The following is a 16485-nucleotide window of genomic DNA, read 5'->3' as shown; positions in this document are numbered from 1 at the left end:
ATCTATCATCAACATCGTTCAGTGTCAACGATGCAAAAATCGTTCTAATTAGTACGCTTGTATCACGTGGTGTAATCTGCTGTGACAGTACGCGATAGTAACCCGTACTATCGTATGCTGTGACGTATTATCCGAAAGGTGAAGTAGAAGCTTAATGCTTATTTATATTTGTATCGTGGAATTAATACCGACAATGTTTTTGTCCGTATGAAGCACATTTTCTTTTGTTATTTTATCAGTGCAATGATAAGGGTAGCCTGTACAAATGTGCTCCATTCGATTATGGCACCCTCTTTACAACTGTCACGCTTAGGGCGATTGATCATTTTGGGCTGCTAATGGCTGACGAATTTACGACAATCAACCAAACTACCAAACGTTAGTGATAATCGTTTCTGTCACTTTGGCTTTTCACACAGACACCTGAGGGCCTCGCTTGTTTTAGCGATGGTTTCGCTATCGCAGTTCCCTAGTGACGATGAATTTGATTTCCAAGCGGTTGGGAATTTTCGGTTAGAAAAACATTATCCAATATAATGTTATACGCATTGGTTTGGCCGTACATGCCAGAACCAGATGCGGGTAATTAAATTCATGAAATAGTTGCTGAAATGAAAGTTGTCGGCCGGCTGTTGATTACAGGCTGATGCGGAGGGAACCCAGCTAACAGGAGAGATGAAGCCACGGCAGTAAAACAGGTGTTGGACTCAGGTATGAGTTTTGGCCGATAACTAGTACAAATTTATTTTGCCACTCATCTGCACGCAAAAAATATTGCCATCAATGGCTGTTTAATGACAAATTAATTTCGTGCCACGCAATCAGTTGCGAGTTTGACAGATAGGGAATCGAACGATTTCTCGGAATCATTGAACGAAAAGTGTTCGGCCGGTAAATTAACCTCGAATCGGTTGATGGTTGATTTTATGTTCTGTTTCAATGTTTCGCTGGAAGATAACTTCGAAACATTTCGTGTTTTGCTGTCGTTCGTCTAACAAGCGGTTATTTTCTTCTCTTTCAAACTTAAAATGGACAAGATTATTGATTTTATTTTGTAATGTTTAGCCCTTAGATTTAACCACCAATCATGAGAGTTTGAATATAATTTTTACGGATGAACACGGACTTCTCTCCATGGAAAATGAGCTGGAACATTTTTTCCCGTGCGGAATAATGGTACTTATTGTGAGAATCACGGTTAAATTCAGTACCATCGAGCGCGAAATTCCGGTCAGTATATCCGTAAAAAGTGAATTTTATTTGGGGAAATAATTACACATAAAAAGTTAAGATGGGCCTGGAGAAGCTGGCCACCTGTTTGCACCGGCTGATTGCAAGAATTTTGGATACAGAACAGCTACCGGAGGAGTGGTTTAAAATTAGTTTATTTGACACGGCACGATACATTTTCTGTTTTACTGAGCCAAATACAATTCGTATTAATTCTACGTTAGCAGGGAAAAGAGGGAGGCCTTTTTTTATTCTCGCGGCCGACTACGAGCTAGTGGGGATTTAAGGTGAGAGGAGGGGAGATACAATTTTGATTTAAAACTATTTTGGAACTTTGTTTTTCAACTGGTAGAGCAATTGTATTCTTGTTTGTTGTGGGTTCAAAATATTTGTGTAAACATAGATACAGGCTCTTCGTTTCTGTGTCTTCAGCATCGCATATTTGTATCCTTAATCTGACTAATAGACAAAGAAAATTTTAAATTCTAATGTCAGCGTTTTTCAGAAAGCAGTGTGTATAGCTGTGTCATGTACTGGAGATCACCGCTTCCCAGAATGTCTCTAACGGGTACGTTCGGTTGTTTTCCTCGGGCCCGAAGGGAATCTATAAGCTCGAACCTAACACCACAGTATTCGGTACACGACCAAACAACATGCTCGATGTCATGGTAGCCATCGCCACAAATGCAGTGATTACTGTCTACAAGCCCTATACGAAAGAGATGCGTGTTTAACGTGTAGTGATTGGACATAAGTTTGGACATCACGTGAATGAAGTCCCGACCTACATCCAACCCCTTGAACCATGCTTTCGTCGATACCTTAGGAAAAATGGAATGTAGCCACCGTCCCAGTTCATCTGAATTCCATGATGATTGCCAACTATTGAGTGTTCTCCGACGCAAAATGCTATAAAATTCATCATAAGCAATTGGTCTTACATAAATATCGCCATCAATAGCACCCACCTTAGCTAAAGTGTCAGCCTTTTCATTGCCCGGAATGGAACAATGAGAAGGGACCCACGCTAAGGTAACCCGGTAATTTTTATCTGTTAACGCACTTAAATACCGCCGTATTTTCCCCAGGAAATACGGGGTGTGCTTCACAGTCTTCATCGATCGCAGAGCCTCAATGGCACTGAGACTGTCTGTGAAGATGAAGTAGTGGTCTATGGGTAGGGTTTCGATGATCCCAAGGGAGTACGGAATAGCAGCTAGTTCTGCGACGTACACGGAAGCAGATGCATTGAGTTTGTAGGAGGCAGAAAAATTCTCGTGAAAAACACCGAAGCCAGTGGACTCATCTAGATTAGATCCGTCAGTGTAAAACCTTTTATCATAACTAACATGTTTAAACTTATTGGAAAAAATCTTAGGGATCTCTTGGGGTCGCAATTGATCCGGGATACCAGTAATGTCTTCTTTCATGGTGGTGTCGAAGAATATAGCATTATCAGAAGTATCTAAAAGTGCAACATTGAGAGGAACATATGAAGAAGGATTAATATCTTGAGCCATATAGTCAAAATATAAGGTCATAAATCTGGATTGAGATTGAAGGTCGACCAACCTCTCGAAATTTTCAATTACTAGTGGGTTCATAACTGTGCACCGAATTAGTAACCGGTAAGAGAGATTCCAGAAACGATGTTTCAGCGGAAGAATGACCGCTAGCACTTCAAGACTCATCGTATGGGTCGACTGCATGCAGCCCAGGGCAATATGCAAACAACGATATTGTATTCTTTCTAGTTTTATAATGTGTGTTTCCGCAGCGGAGCGAAAGCAGAAACAACCGTATTCAAGGACTGACAATATCGTTGTTTGGTATAACCTTAGAAGGTCTCCTGGATGGGCACCCCATCAGGTTCCGGTGATCGTACGAAAAAAAAAATAATCCTCTGTTGGCATTTTTGTGTCAGATACCTAATATGACAATCCAAGGTACATTTAGAGTCGAACCAGACCCCGAGATATTTAGCGACTAAAACCTGAGAGATCGTTTTACCCGTTAGTAGGAGCTGCAGCTGAGCTGGGTTATGCTTCCTAGAAAAAACGACCAGCTCAGTTTTCTCCGGAGAAAATTCGATACCCAGCTTAAGAGCCCATTCATACAAATTGTCTAAGGTATCTTGCAATGGTCCTTGCAGATCGCTAGCCTCGCTACCAGTAATGGATACAACGCTATCGTCTGCAAGTTGCCGTAGCGTGCATGAATTTGCAAGACATTTATCGATGTCATTGACGTAAAAATTATATAAGAGAGGGCTTAAATATGAGCCATGGGGAAGACCCATGTAACTAATTCGGGAAGTTGTCGAATCACCATGTGAAAAATACATATGCTTTTCTGACAACAAATTAAGCAAAAAATTATTCAAATTTGGTGGAAGCCCCTGCGAATGAAGTTTCTCGCTTAAAACTTCTACAGAGACAGAGTCAAAAGCCCCCTTAATGTCCAAGAATGCAGAAGCCATTTGCTCTTTTCGAGCAAAGGCGAGTTGAATTTCAGTAGAAAGCAACGCTAGGCAATCATTCGTTCCTTTGCCCCGGCGGAAGCCAAATTGAGTATCTGAAAGTAAACCGTTTGTTTCGACCCATTTGTCTAACCGTAAGAGGATCATTTTCTCCATTAATTTCCGGAGGCAAGAAAGCATAGCAATCGGCCTATAAGAATTGTGATCAGAAACAGGTTTTCCGGGTTTTTGAATAGCAATGACTTTCACCTCCCTCCAGTCGTGCGGAGCAATGTTTAGCTCAAGAAACTTGTTGAACAGGTTCAACAAGCGTCTTTTTGCAGAGTCGGGTAGATTCTTCAACAAGTTGAATTTAATTCTATCCATCCCTGGAGTGTTATTGTTGCACGAGAGGAGAGCCATTGAAAATTCCAACATCGAAAATGGAGGCTCTTCCGTTGCTACTAAAAACGCGTCGCGAAAGGTCTTCTGTTCGGGGACAGAGTCCGGACAGACCTTTTTGGCGAAATCGAGTATCCAGCGATCTGAATACTCCTCGGACTCATTAGAAACGTTACGATTCCGCATGCGTCTGGCGGTATTCCAAAAAGTGCTCATCGCTGTTTCCCTCGACAACGCGTTCACAAACCGCCGCCAGTATCCGCGTTTTTTTGATTTTATCAAGCTCTTCATCTGTCTATCCAGTACATCGTACTTTCGGAGCAAGTCGATAGTGCCTTATTCTTGGAAGGCCAAATACATCGAGGACCTTCGCGCGTATAGCTCTGAGCACACTTTGTCCCACCACTTGGAGGGAGGGCACCGTCTAATCGTTACCCCGGGTATCGGTTTCGTCTGAGCTTGAGTCGCGGCGTCGATGATCAAGCCAGATAAGAACGCGTATTCTTCCTCCGGAGGAAGTTTCTCGTGTGACTCGATTCTTTGCGATATTATGGTCTCATAAGACTTCCAATCAATGTTACGTGTGAGGTCATACGCAATATTGATTGGATCCGTTGGAGTTGACCCATTAGCAAGTGAGATAACGATTGGTAGGTGATCACTACCGTGGGGATCGTTGATTACTTTCCACCGGCAATCTAACGCTACTGATGTCGAGCAAAGGGATAGGTCAAGCACGCTTTCACGTGCTGGAGGATTAGGTACACGTGTCGCTTCCCCAGTATTCAAAAGTGTCATATTAAAGTCGTCGATTAAGTTACAGATTGAAGAAGATCGGTTGTCGTCGTACAGCGAGCCCCATAGCGAACAGTGAGAATTAAAATCTCCCAATATCAGAAAACTCTGCTATATCAGTGAGATGCCTCTATTCAATCCGCGCGGATGGAGGGATATATAACGAAACAAGGCATAGGTCTTTTCCATTCATATTCGTTTGAATGGCAACGACTTTAATATTCGAGATCGAGGGGAGGTCGATTCTGAAGAAGGAATAGCACTTTCTAATCCCTAAAAGTACCCCTCCACCGTGTGAGTCTCGATCTCGACGAATTATGTTAAAATCGTGGAAATTGAGTTGATCGTTTGAATTGAGAAAAGTTTCACAGAGCGCAAATGCGTCACAATTGTATGTAATTATCAAATGAGCAAATAGATCGAATTTGGGGATGATACTTCTGCAATTCCACTGTAATACAGTGATTAAATTCCTAACCTCTTTCGCCGTATTAGTCATCGAAAGATATGATAGCTGAAATGAGGGGCCAAGTTGCTGCTAGTTGCATCAAAAAGGTTTTCACTGTGGGAAGAAGGGCAAGAAGAATATTTTGTAGGGGATCTGGTATGTTGAATGTTTTAAATATCCAGTCCACAATATCAGAAAATTTTATGAACCCTGTTTCTTTTCTATCTTCTGATCGAGAAATGAATGCACGAGGGGTTTTTGGTGCCCCAGGAAGCGGTGGGTACTCCTAGTTCGATTTGAAATTAAAACCGGGAGGTACTTGCTTCGGCAGGGTAGCCTGCCAGTGCGCAAAAGATGCTTCTGCTGATAAACTGCAGGCTATTGTTGTCGGACAGGGCACAGCACAAGAACGAACCGATAAAATTACCGTATTGTTAAATTTCGAATCAAGCGGAGTAAAACAATTTGCGTCTGTTCGAAGCGAAAACAAAACAACGAATGCCCGGAGGAGTGGAAGGATGGGGTTATCTGCCCTATCTCTAAAAACAGGCGACAAATTGGACTGTGGGATCTATCGTGCGATCACCGTCCTGAATGCCGCCTACAAAGTGCTTTCCCATATCATTTTCCGCCGCCTCTCACCCCTAGCCAACAAATTTGTGGGAAGTTATCAGGCCGGCTTCGTGGAAGGACGGTCTACGACGGACCAAATTTTTACCATACGGCAGATCCTTTAGAAATGCCGTGAATACAGAACCTCCACGCACCACCTATTCATCGACTTTAAAGCCGCGTATGACACTATCAACACTATCAAGAGCTATGGAAGGTCATGGACGAAGCGGCTTTCCGGGGAAGCTGATTAGATTGATAAAGACTACGGTGGATGGGACGCAGTGTCGTGTGCGGATTTCGGGTGGATTGTCGGGTCCATTTGAATCCCGCAGGGGGCTTTGACAGGGTGATGGTCTCTCCTGCCTGTTATTCAACATTGCGCTACAGGGTGTAAAGAATCGAGCGGACATCAACACGCGGGGTACGATTTTCAACAAATCCAGTCAATTCGTTTGCTTTGCTGATGATATGGACATTGTCGGCAGAGCAACTGCCGCGGTGGCAGAACAGTACACCAGACTAAAACGGGAAGCAGCGAGGATTGGGTTGCAGATAAATACGTCTAAAACGAAGTATATGCTAGACGGCGGAACCGAAGCCTAGGCAGTAGCATTACGATCGACGGCGATGAGTTCGAGGTAGTCGATGAGTTTGTCTATCTTGGCTCCACTGGTAACCGAGGACAATGATACCAGCCGTGCGATCCGGAGGCGTATTATCAGCGGAAGTCGTGCCTACTATGGGCTCCACAAGCGATTGCGGTCAAACAGACTGAGCCCCCGTACAAAGTGTAACCTGTACAAAACGCTCATAAGACCGGTTGTTCTCTACGGGCATGAAACGTTGACAATGCTCGAGGAGGACCTGCGAGTGCTCGGAGTTTTCGAACGACTAAGTACGACTAAGTACTAATGACGATCTTTGGCGGCGTGCAGGAGAACGGAATATGGAGGCGGAGAATGAACAATAAGCTCGCGCAACTCTACGGTGAACCCAGTATTCATATGGTGGCTAAAGCTGGACGGATACGCTGGGCAGGGCACGTTGCAAGAATGCCGGACAATTGCCCTGCGAAGATGGCGTTTGCCTCGAATCCGGTAGGAAGAAGACGACCAGGGGCGCAGCGGGCAAGATGAGTAGACCAAGTGGAGCTAGATCTAGCAGAGAGTACACGGTGTCCCAGGAATTGGAGAGCGGCAGCTAATAATCGAGTGAATTGGAGAAACTTTGTAAATCAGGCCATGTCATTATGACGGAATGCCAAATAAATAAATAATAAGCATATACCGACAGCCTAGCAAGACAAGGTTCTGCTCAGCAATTCATTGGACCGGAACTGTTTCTGGGTACCTCCATACCCGCCAATCAAGACGAACTAAGTACATGGGAAAAGCTAGAGATAGCATCTCATTGGCAACGTGCGCATGGTTGTAGACAAGCTAAACAGTTTATCTACCCCAACCTTGCGGTTACCAAAAGGCTACTTAGTTTAACACGTAGTGAACTACGCATCAGCACGAGACTCCTCATAACCGACAATTGCCGCTTCTGCAACGCCGAACCTGAAAGCTCAGCGCATTTGCTCTGCTCTTGCGGAGCTCTTGCTTCATCGAGGTTCAACTTCTTCGGAAGTTACCTCTCAACTCCCTACCAGGTATAGAGCATCAATCCCAAAACGACCACTGGTTTTATCAACCATGTTGTTCCGAATTGGGGCACATGCCTACAACCAACTAGCTCAACTTCATCAATCCTGTAAGCATCCTGTAATCGAGCATCCTGTAATCTGTGTAAAGCAATCGGGGCCAGCCACAAAAGACAATCATTCCTGTCGCAGTGGCACTTCTGCACAATGCCCTTCAGGCAGGGCTGCTGAATATCACTTCGTTGCATTCGTATTCATTCATTATTGCCGAAGCACAACAACACGTGGCAACAGTGTATTCACTCAGCAATGGAAACAACGCCTATAGTGAACTGAACTGTTATGAGTGGCTTGTGAGCGATGAAAAGTTATTAAAACGTAATATGATTACCTTCGTGTTCGATTCGTATTGGCTACGATTTACTCAAGTCATCCGAAGCGATATTGAGCGATCGGATGGGAATACATCGTTTCAGAAGCCTTTGTGACTCAGATCAATGCCGATGAATATTCACCGTGAATGGTATTACCAATCGCAATGATGCTTCGGGGCGAATCCAAACGAAGAATAAAAGTTGCCGAGGAAGAAGCTTATACTGCCGTGGGCTAGGATTTTGACGTAAGCGCCAAAAGCACAAAATCGCTACAGATCTAAATCGTTTGCAAATTAACAGAAGCGCTTTATTACGCAAACTGATCTGATAGAATCTGAGTAAATATGATGAAAAACATACCCCATTGCTTTAACACGTTTATTTATGTAAACGCATTGAGTTTTAATGCCAACGTCACTTCTCTTGCAAAACAGCAAAACCATTTCAAAGTTTTGCACTAAAAGTGACGTTGGTACGCCTGAATAGTCTAGTTTGCCATGCGTACTGGTCGGTAGTCAGCAGCAAGGATATAAATAAAATTATGCACTCCACAAGCATGATACACTATCGTATTCGTACCTCAACGTCACTTCTTATTTTTGATATTTCTCAGTTATTTATCAAAATTTTTGGAAACGGCAACAAGCATCTTGAAGGTGATTTTCTATATTATAGTAATATGTAAATAAATGAAATTTGAAAATTTGGCGCTTACGTAAAAATGCAAGCCCACGGCGTATATATATATATATATATATATATATATATATATATATATATATATATATATATATATATATATATATATATATATATATATATATATATATATATATATATATATATATATATATATATATAGAATATGTCCAGCGGGTTGCTTCTGATTGAATAAGTAGTATGTTCGCGGCCTTAGTCATTTGCTTTGATCCGTAGCTTATCTAGTTGGCTCTTGTTAGGCCAGGACGCGGAAACAGTCTCCAGAAAGATACTGGTAGAGGGTATCAAATTGTTCCGATTAAATAAATAGAAAAGATTTTTACTTTTGAGAAGGGTTTCTTCTTTTGATTTTTTTTTTTTTGAGATGTTTTCAAGCGACACAAAGAACAATCATTTGTATTTATTTAAACGTAACTTAAGAGTTGAGAAAAAAATATCGACAAAAGAAACATACAAAATGGCGGACATATTCACAATTTCGTAATCATGTAATTCATAATCATTGTGAAAATCTGTCTGTCTACTATGCTATTGCTACTATGTAGCAATAGAAGTATTGAACGTTGAAATATTTTTTTCTCAACTGTGGTAAAATTAATTGTTTTTCCGGTCAGAAGAGCACAACTAAAACATTACAAAATTCTATCAACGTGAGATACAAATGACATATTTTGATACAATTTTGTATTTTTCCATATAATTTTGATTACAAAATTGAATCTGAATATATATAATAACAAAACGTGTAATGAAGTAGTTCTGAAACAAGTCTAACTAACTTTTAGTTTTTATCAAAACCTGTTGTTTCTAACAATGTTTGTTATCATATTGTATTATATACTATCTTATTTTGTTAGAAAGCTAATATATTAGTAACAAGTTTTAATATGTGTTTGATACTAGTAGAATCATTTCTGTTATAATTTCTGTTATTTTAACACCCAACGGGACTAAATTGAAAACACAGCCTGGAAGGTTTTTCCTGTAACAAACTAACAACTTCTGTTACATTTTTGATTTTTCTTTCTGATCGGGTTTGCAACAAATGTAAATTTGTATAAATAACTTAAGTAATTTTTCTATACACTAAAGTCGCTTTCAAAGCGAGAGATACGTGTCGCGTGAAAAAAAAACCGCGTAAATTCCGGAGTTCGCGTAAAAAAACCTACGTTAAAAAAACGCCTATAAAGCAACCTTAGTTTATTTATGCGCGCCAATCCAGCACACAAGATTGTTATAATATGCCATTTTGCGTTTTTCTTAATCAACATTCATTTTCCTATGCCCAAACCTATCTTTGAGCGTATGCAAAAGATTATTTCGCTGTATCGCATTTTTCACCACGAAAATAAAACTAAGAAAAACCACCTTCGAGCAATGAGAACGCTTTCAAGAAAGCGCTATACCTTTTAAATAAAATCTGTTGGTTGCAAATTCGTTTTTTCATCTCCAAGATAAATAAACTAACCCTCTAGTACCCAGTGCCGCCTTTAGACGGTCTTCAGTCGAACCTCTAAAAAGCTTCAATCAATACTTAAAAAATGTTTATAAAGTTTCAAAGTGATTTTTTCGAAGTCCGTCTGAAAATTAATTTGGGCACTAGAGAGTTAAAGCTACAATTTAATTATTTACCGTATATTGCAAACAACGATTAAAAAATAATTTTTAAATATTTATGTAACCATATTTACCGAGTACAAGAAATATTAGTAAATGATTAGTTGTATTAATTTACAACACAACTAACACGGCGCTGCCATGCATCTTCAAAAACTGAGAAAAATATGAACAATATGTTCCCCGTCGTCAATCATAATAAATTCAACTAAATTTTGTATGATTTCCAACATTAATTGTTTTCTTAAGAAACTATGCTCGCTGTTTTATTGAATCTTCAAGACATAGATACAAAAACAATAGCTTTTTTGATCCCGGCCGTATGAACAAAAAAGTTTGTCCTGCTTGTCTCGTAGTATTTGCAGCGGCGAATAAAGCCAACGCTTTATGGCCGTGAACATACTAGCGCCGTAGGCTAATGTACAGCCCTGCCGCAGGTTAATGTCTCCGCAGTGCAAGACGCACCAGTATATTTTCGGCCTAATTCATACGGCCTATTGTCTCATAGCACCAACAAATGTACGAAGAAGCTCAGAAATTCTGGTAAGCTTCAGTGAACGATTCGAGGCGAATGCTATTTTGTCTTCGTCCCGATTTTATTTGCCATGATAAATCTATCAATGCCACGGTGAACCGATACAAATATTTACTGAGTTGCATCGATGTGATTTTGAACCGTATCCAATCGGCAAATAATGAGAAACAGCAGGAAAAGGGAAAGACACGAATCGATAGTTTCAGTTCATCCGAACACATGTAGAAATGATGAAGTATGCGTTCGTGTTACATTGACATTATTCCACAGCGAACGGTTCACGAAACGAATGAAGATTCAATGCAGGAATCAGGAGCCCTGCCTTCAGGCATCATCTAACAAAAAAATCATCTAACAATGTTTAAATTTAAAAAAAAAAATCTGAATGAACCTAATCTAAATGGACATGGAAATCACAAGCATTCGCCGACTCTTACTCTTCTATAAATTTGAATTTCTAGGAATTTACTCTTTTGATATTATGCCGATCACGATTATTCGATGACCATTAAAGATAAAATGAGATAGAAATAACTTATAACCTTTAATTATCACAAAAATGTTAAATTATTGTTGAGTGATTTATGGTTTTTATGGAAACGATATTCATGAGATAACTGTTAATCACCATCAGCAGCAGCATTGCAGTTTTTCCTTGATTGCACATGAATAGAAATCGTGCACCGCTGCAATAATAGGTTCCAATAGCAGGTAATTGTTTAAGGAAGAAGGCTTTTTCAATCTTTTCGAAAAACTTTCACCTTCGAGACAGCAAATGAGTCATGGTTCATGGAAGCAAACATTAATATTGATCTGTTGAGACGGGAAGACTCTGTCTTTTTTTTTATACTGATATAAAGAATGTCACAGTAAATGGTTGATGTCTATTCATTTGGTATGTGCTAGATATGTTTGCATGTGATTGGATTATTGTCCGCGCAAGTTTTTACTTTGATTTTGATATATCTATTTAAATAAAAAAAAATTACTCACTAACGCAACTGCACTGAAAAAGTTCCTTATTTGGAGCACGTGCGGTGTAGCGCCGTCGCAAAAAGGAGAACGACATAAAGCTATCTGTCCAAAACGGCCAATTTGCGGCAGACTGCTCGCGTTTCCTCCATCCGCTTCTGTCGACAAATTGAGCATCAGTCTGTACGGTCTGTACAATACATCCAGATTTGTACGCTTTTGTACGCAATTGATTCTAAATGACTGATAATGTTTGCTCGGCTCAGCTCGGGGACAGACTGAGGCGGCGAACGCTTAGCTCGTGAAGCGAATGGAAGAAGATCCCACCCGCATAAAATATCTGTTCCTGTCACCGGGACCAAAGAAGCGATACGGTTCATGATTTCGTGCTACCCGGTTCATGTTTATGGTACTCCGCACAGCACATTCCGCTCCTGTATTCAGTACACCGGGAAGAGCTATTGCTTACTTGTGTGTTTTATTTATTTATGAGTCTTCCGAGAAGCTCTTTTCTTTGTGAATGAGAAAAAAAAACCCCGATGATACTAATCCAGCATGAAATGGGATGTGAACAATGAAAATTAATTTTTCGAAAATTTATCCCGAAACAGCAGTGCGCAATAATTAATTGTCATCTAGAAATTCATGAGAATTATCAACGCTAGTAAATTTCAATTAAAAACCGTCTGACAATTAACAAATCACAAATACAAAATTAATCACAACCAGCTCTACGTAGAAGTTCAATGGTAGAATTTTTATTCGAATCGATATGAATGAGACTTACCTGGAACAGAAAAATCGATCCACCAAACCAGCGTAAAGCTATAAACTGGTGCTCATTTGATGAGGCATCATTTTTTCTATTATTTTCTTGTCTCAAGAGGAAACAATCAGTGCGAATGAAATCGCCGTCAAATTTCATTACTATCACTTTCAAGGATATTGAATCGCAAAAACGGGAATGTGCTGGGCACAAGTACGGACAACATAAAGTGGTTTTGCTGAGGAGTGTATAAATAGGATCCCATAAAAGCGGAGGGCTGCTTCTGGGCTACAGGTGTTATTACCTGATGAAATATGATTATCATTTAATTCTCATCCGTAATATGTCTTAATAATGATACGACAATTTTTTTACTTTGTGTCATCAGAATATCATAGTGACATTGTTTTTTCTTCTTTTTCTACAGGTAAGAGTACTGTATTTCATCTCGGATATTGGCAAAAGCTAAGTATAAGAAAATGGCTGTTCATGAAACTGAACTAATCTATGTGATTGAGAACTAATGCTTGGCTCGCATAAACTGCGATGTTATTTTTCCACATTCGCGCGCCTTTCCGAAGCACTCGCGTTCAAAGCTCTGCTGCTCGAGCAAGTTGTTACGAAACAAGAACAGCTCGGTAGTCTTTTTTCTACGACGCATGACATACTTATTGAGTTTCAAATTTGGCATTTCATGCATACAAAGTCAACAAAATAGATCAAATGTATATTACATAAGCGTAAACGCAATATATCTCCCCCAATCAATTGTCAGAATGCCAAAACAAACATTTATCATTTAGTCTTCTCTATCCTGTATTCCGATAAAACCCGTGCGCCGATCATACTATCGGCAGTGGCAGCTGAAAACAGTAATTTTTATTGCTTCCTTGAATTTGGTTTCGACTTTTTTGGGTGGAAATTTGAAGATATTCAAAAATTTTTAAATAAAATTCAGAATGGAGAAATATATGAAATTCTTGGAAGGTATTTACGCTTGTTCAAACATAATCATATACCAATGATGTTGTATGATTTTAGGAGTAATTTTTAAATCGTAAAGCATTTGGTGACTAATTTTCTAAATGTACCCGTTTTCGAGATATTTCAAGATTAGGTTTGGAGTATTCAATTTCTTTTTGAAAAAACGCCAATATAGGTTTATAGAAAGGTATAATTAATACAACACAAGTCACTCTCAGACAGATTGTATGAAAAAATCAGAGGTTTTATGAATCCTTATTCACGGTTTTTCTAAAATTTTCGAACTGCACACACCTTTGCAAAAAATAATAATCATACATAAAGAAAGATTATTGCATTCGGAAAACATAAAAAAAAATATTTTAAATACTGTAACAAATATTCAAAAATTAATGTAATTTTTCGACGTACAAAAAATCCTCGTCGGCGGAGGTTTAAACAGAAGTGCCGGAGGTGGTGCACAGATCTAAATACAATATAACAGTATCTATATGAAAGCTAGAGAAATCAAAAAGCAAAAATTAAATTCAAATTTCAAAGCATCTGATACTTAAGCACATTTAATTATTTTTCCGTACGAGGGTCACTTTCGATATAAAACAAAATTGAATGAATTTATAAGTTAAAACGATATGCATAACCAATCGATACTATTTCAGCAAACCACACCAAAACAATTAGTGGTTTTTGACTAACCCATGCATGAGCAGTATTATTACATTTCATGTACGGCCTCCCGAAACACAAACCGCTTCTGCTTAATTTATCGAAAATACACGCTCTATACGTCTGTATGGTTTTCTGAAATAACATGGTTTTCAACATGTGTAATTGTGTCTCATTACATGTTATTGATCATCGCACGAAATCCCGGTAATTCTGGAACGGTGTCCTTCATAATAAGCTTTCCAATCATGTTTACACGACGGCGTGTAAATCGAAATGAAAATGAGACGAAAAGCTCCTGCAACGAATGCGAAACTAATCTTTTTTTTCGATAGTCAGCATATTTCAACTTGCATTGCGCGATTCTTTTACGGACTGTACATATTTGAGATCAATACAAAAATGTCATAAACTGGATTTGTTTACCAATCGCTAGAATGAAAGCAACAGTCAATTATGAGGCAAACAATAAGCAGTTAGTGTGCGTGACTGAGCTGTAAGAAAACTTCATTGTTAAGAAAATTCATTAAAGGCAAGATATAAGAAATTCTTGGCTTAACCATTGGTACTGGCTACAACCTCTGCGACATCAAAACTAATATTACTTCTTCGTCTCCAACAAACACCCCAACAGAGAAAAGAACAAAGCATTTCGGTTTCTACAGGCATAGAGCGTTTTGACAGCTCAGTCACGCATATACTAACTGCGCGTTGTTTGCCTCATAATTGACTCTTGCTCTTGCTTTAGTGGGTAGTAAACAAATCAAATTATATGACTTTTTTGTGTTGCTTCGCACTGTATAAATCCAATATTCATGTTGAGAAAGACAATCCGTAAAAAAATCACGCAACCTCCCAAACCAGCGAAAATAAAAGAAATATTTCGCAATCTTTGTTGGAATTTTGACAGTAAGTTGTTAGCGTCATTTTAAAACTGATTCATATCGTGCACCAATACAGACTTTCTTCGTACTTTGACCAGGAGTATACTATCGCTGTCAAATATATGATTATTCCTCAATGTCACTTCTTTGCAAAACGGCACTAACTTCATTTCTTATTTTTAATATTTCTCAATTATTTTTTATTATTTTTTTAAGAGCGGCACCAATCATTGTGAAGAGGGCTACCTCAGAAATACTTAGAAAGAGGGATGAAAAGGCGATGAAAAAAACAGTCAATTTGGCAACTAGGTTTCACATGTCAGAGGTGCCAGATCTTTTCTCAAAGCGTAATGCTGGTTAACATTTTCATTCGACTCGTATGATCGTTGATAACAATAAAAGTCCTGGAAAACAATAAAGTGCATCGCGAAAACCCACTTTCACGGTTTTCGCGATGCACTTTTATATTTATGTTTTATTTTGTACACCTTCACCACAACTGATCGTTATTTTGTTAACCATGCAAAAGTTTAGTGAACCTCCGGTTAAAAAGCACTGTGATAATAAAATTTTTAAGCATTCCTAATTTATTGTTTTGCAATAGAACAAGAAAAACGAATGAGAATAAACACGTCATTTTCCGTACTTGATGGCAATACCCTATTGGACACAAGATAACGATCATAACACTGGTAATCACAGGGTTTGCCCCAGTTCTAAAACTGAAAAAAGACAGAGTATAGCGTTTTGCCCATTCCTGTGAATTTTGTTGCCCCCAGCAAAAATAATTTTTTGAGAGACCTTGATGAATTTTCCCCTAAACCATCGTAGAAGCGACGAACCCGGCGAGCGAAAACTCTGCGTTTTTTTGACGTAGTTCTACATACATTAAGGACACAAAAATTCACAACTATTTTGAGCTTTATGTAGTTTTCACTTATGTCGACCAGTGTAATCTTTCATTAATGGAACAGGCTTTGAAGGTTTCAAAAACATCTTCGACAGCTTCCAACAGGGCTTCTAGTGGTTCTAGTTTTTCAACTTCAGTCTCAGAAGTTTGATAATAAATAATAAATAATTTGAAAAACAGAGTAACGAGATCGTTGATATTGATGCCCTAAAGTTCAAAATAGTTGCCCTAGAAAAATTATAGCATTTCAGCCATTCCTGTGCAATTTGGTGCCTTTAACCAGTGGAAAAATGCGTCAACTGACGTCAAAGTGTAGCTGAGTAATTGATCGCCAATTTCGTCGCTTCAACGTCATGTTTACGAGACAACTCATTTAGATCTCTAAAAAAATTTTGGTGGAAAAATTTTCAATTCATTTTTCAAATTATTTTTATTCTAATGACCCTCCTATGTATTAGGGTGCC

General features: G+C 39.1%; 1 protein-coding gene across 8 annotated transcripts in view; it reads right to left on the bottom strand.

Moving 5' to 3' along the window:
• The window catches only part of LOC129724004 (uncharacterized), a 338375-nt gene that overhangs the window by 19748 nt on the left and 302142 nt on the right, over positions 1 to 16485 (bottom strand). The gene's annotated exons all lie outside the window — the stretch shown is intronic.

This window comes from Wyeomyia smithii, chromosome 2 (genome assembly GCF_029784165.1).
Source record: "Wyeomyia smithii strain HCP4-BCI-WySm-NY-G18 chromosome 2, ASM2978416v1, whole genome shotgun sequence".
Taxonomy (NCBI): Eukaryota; Metazoa; Arthropoda; class Insecta; order Diptera; family Culicidae; genus Wyeomyia; species Wyeomyia smithii.
The sequence above is the reverse complement of the archived record's forward strand: the minus strand, read 5'-3'. Positions and strand labels throughout refer to the sequence as shown.